Source organism: Myotis lucifugus, unplaced genomic scaffold (assembly GCF_000147115.1).
Source record: "Myotis lucifugus unplaced genomic scaffold, Myoluc2.0 scaffold_186, whole genome shotgun sequence".
Classification (NCBI taxonomy): Eukaryota; Metazoa; Chordata; class Mammalia; order Chiroptera; family Vespertilionidae; genus Myotis; species Myotis lucifugus.
In genome coordinates this window covers 1,549,302-1,552,953 of record NW_005871234.1, presented here as the reverse complement: position 1 = coordinate 1,552,953, position 3,652 = coordinate 1,549,302, and the positions used below count along the sequence as shown (strand labels likewise).

Sequence of the window (3,652 nt, the reverse complement as noted above, 5' to 3'; positions counted from 1 at the left end):
ATCAAGGTGGGGAGGGGGAGGGGCAGTAGCATTACCAGAACGATGACAGGGGCTGGGCCCTTCCCCACCTCCCTCCCTGGACCCAGAGCTTCCAGTCTCATCCACTGTGGCATCAGCATCTGAAGGGCCCTCGCAGCGCCTGGCACAGGGCTGCGCTCAATGAACACTTGATGAATGAATTTGTTCATTCATTAATTCATTCACTAATTGCCTGTTCGATGCTTATCTAGAAAGCAAACTCTCGTGCTCGCTTCTGCAACACGTACTGGTATACTAAAAAATAAATAAAATGGAACGATACAGAGAAGATTAGCATGGCCCCGAGCAAGGATGATACGCAAATTCATGAAACGTTCCATTAAAAAAAAAATGAAAGAAAGTAAACTCTCACCCTAGTCAGTTTGGCTCAGTGGATAGAGTGTTGGCCCTCAGATTGATGGGTCGTGGGTTCGATTCCGATCAAGGGCACGTACCTTGGCTGCAGGCTTGATCCCGCCCAATTGATGTATCTCTCACATTGATGTTTCTCTCTCTTCTCCTCCCTTCCACTCTCTCTAAAAATCAATGGGAAAATGTCCTTAGGTGAGAATTAACAACAAAAGTAAACTCTACTTCACCTTTTTCTATGGAAATTAGAAATTTCCTCTCATACCCTCCCCTCAAGGCCACACACACACCACCAACAACAAAGACAACACCAACAACTTTCACCTGGCTTCCAGGGACCTTGTATGCATTCTCAGCATGTGTCTGATATGACCACAGCATTGCTATTCAAGGCAGTCATTCCAGGGAATTCTTGCAGGGATGGCACAACCAGATCAAGTTTCCACATCATACCATATTTGAAAAGCTAGAGGGGCTCCTTCATCTAAAGTCATCCTAGAGTGAATCCTCTTGTAAAATGAATTCTTTCCCTAAGTTATCTTGTGAAGTAGACTAGCCTGGACTTAAATCTCAGTCCTACCATTAATAGAAATGTGGCCATGAGCATGTTATTTACTAGTAACTTTTCCAAGTCTATTTCTTCATCTGTGAAATGGGTCTCCAATTCCTTCCTCCATAGAGCTTTTGTGATGATGAAATATGTTAGTAAAGTGCTCAATGTATGTGATCTCCCTTTTTTTTCATTCTGTGAATTTGTGTTTTATATTTGAAGTGTGAATTAATGTGGAGCTTATAGGTCTATGCTCCTCTCTCTTCCATCCTCTTCCAAGGATCTTTATTCTATCTGGGTCCAGAATCTCTTTTTTAAGCCATTAAAATCAGGGGGGCCCGAACCGGTTTGGCTCAGTGGATAGAGCGCTGGCCTGCGGACTGAAAGGTCCCAGGTTCGATTCCGGTCAAGGGCATGTACCTTGGTTGTGGGCACAACCCCAGTAGGGAGTGTGCAGGAGGCAGCTGAATCGATGTTTCTCTCTCATCGATGTTTCTAACTCTCTATTCCTCCCCTTTCCTCTCTGTAAAAAAATCATTAAAATATATATTTTAAAAAATAAAAATAAAATCGGGGGAAAGGATGGAGAGGAGCTGTGCTGGGAAGGACTACAAAATGTCCATTCCCTCTTTATATTTCCTCCTCCTCCTCAAGGAACCAAATGAAGATGCAACTGCTCTTCACAGGTAACCATCCGTGTATCAGAGTGTGTATTTGTGTGTCCACTGAGAGTGGCTAGCCCACACCCAGACCACAAGCTGTGTTCTTCATCTCCTCTCCTACTCACTTCTCCCTTCCCAGCTCTGCAGTTAGGCCTGACCTCTAACAAGATAAAATAGGGGAGTTGGACCCTTGTCTAACGCAGGCCTAGCCCAAGGGCCTTTGGCAGAGAGCAGCAATGGCCTGGGATTTGCCAAAAGAGTAGGGAAATTATCCATGACTAAGAAGCAGGAGGAATGCTGTGGCAGAGGGAAGAACAACAGAAGGGACAGGGAACCTGGGGCTGGCCAATCTGGCCTGACGGGGAAACCTGGGGAGCCCTGGACGCCTGCCTAGCCATATCCCTCTGCTCCCCCTCCCTCCTCAGCAGCAAAGTGCCAGAATGGATTGGAGACATGTGTGCCCTGCATGTCTGGTGTGGGCTTGCCTGGTCTTGGCAATGCATTTGGATCAGGTCTGAAGTAGAGTTTAAAATAAATAGTGCTCTGTGTGTCTAATCCTTACAGACATGTGCTGGGTTTCTGCATTTCCTACATACAAACACATGTGCTGATAACATAGAACTGATCTGTGGCATTCGTTAGAACATGCTGCATGTGCACGGCTGAGAAAACCTTTGTATGATTTCCAAACTCAAGAAGAAAATCAATGCTAGTGTGTTCACAGGTGTATTGCAGGTGATCATGTGATGGCATATTCCAAGAACACACTTGTAGGGTCATTGTGGGTTGGGGTAAGTGGCAGCAGGGAATGGAGATGGGTGTCTGGGTCCTGGTAGAATAAAAACCAAAATCTACCTTCTGGCCCATAGTAGACACTTAAGGAATTAATACTGAATGAATGACCATTGAGAAATTGAATGAATGAATGCTTGGATAATGGACATACGGTGAAAGGCCTGAGAATTTAGTGAGGTTTGGGTACTCTTGGAGAGTATCAGTCAGCAAGGGAGACTGGGATATACACTGCTGGTTATGCTGTAGCCCATCACCCTTGAATGACTTTGTTCTCATTCCTAGGAAAGTGGAGAGGGAGGAAGGAACCCCAGGCCTGTCCTCCCCACCTTCCAGCACCCAGAGCTCAAAGTAGTGGTGCTCTTGGTAAAAGAAATATGCTATCCCATGTACTCATTTGATCTGCTAAGTTGTCCCAGAAAGAAGTTAAGTAAGCTATAACACAAAATAAATTTTTAAACAATTATTTTAAAAATGAGAATATAAGACAGAGGGGAACCACAGCAGAATGAGATCAGGAGAGTAGGCAGGTGTCTTTGTGGGAATTGACTGATATGCAGCCAAGATTCACAGCCTCCTTAAGGTTAGGGAGGTTGTTTTGTGTCTTTTCCTGGTGTCTCTCTCTCTCTCTCTCTCTCTCTCTCTCTCTCTCTCTCTCGCTTTTCAGAAGGAGCCCAATTACTCCAGGTACTGATTCTAGGGAAATATATCCTGTCAATCCTCTGTGTGTTGCTGGGAACAACATCCCTAAAGTACGACATTTATATGGAGGCAGAAAAAAGTTCTACAGAATTATCTCATTACCCTGTAGGTGAAGGAAGAGTGAGCAGGAATTGGCCTTACTTCTCTGGAGGACAATTCGCCAGGTGTCCATCAAAATTTTACATACCATTTGACCAAAATTTACACTCATTGGAATTTATCCCACAGATCTATTCACGTGTATATAGTCAAGGATACTGACTACAACAATGTTGGTAAAAGCAAAACGTTGGAAACTTCCTGTATGATCATGGATAGCAGACAAATTGATCTCCTTTACAAAGAAGCATTATACAGCCTTAGAATACTTTTAATAGAGACTTTTAATTTTTAATTGAAAACATATCCTTGGGTACTAACTGACCTTTCCTCTCACCATTAGCAAGTAGTATGGTCCTTTACAATTTAAATAAGTTATTTTTTCCTAGAATAAACTAAAACAACTATTAAGGAAATTAAAAACACAGATGTGAGAAAATAACGAATAACTGGTTACTGG

At 43.4% G+C, this 3,652-nt stretch overlaps 1 pseudogene; it reads left to right on the top strand.

Moving 5' to 3' along the window:
• Nucleotides 1-264: 264 nt before the first annotated feature.
• On the top strand, nucleotides 265-365 carry LOC111827574 (annotated as a pseudogene).
• The last annotated feature ends 3,287 nt before the right edge of the window (nucleotides 366-3,652 follow it).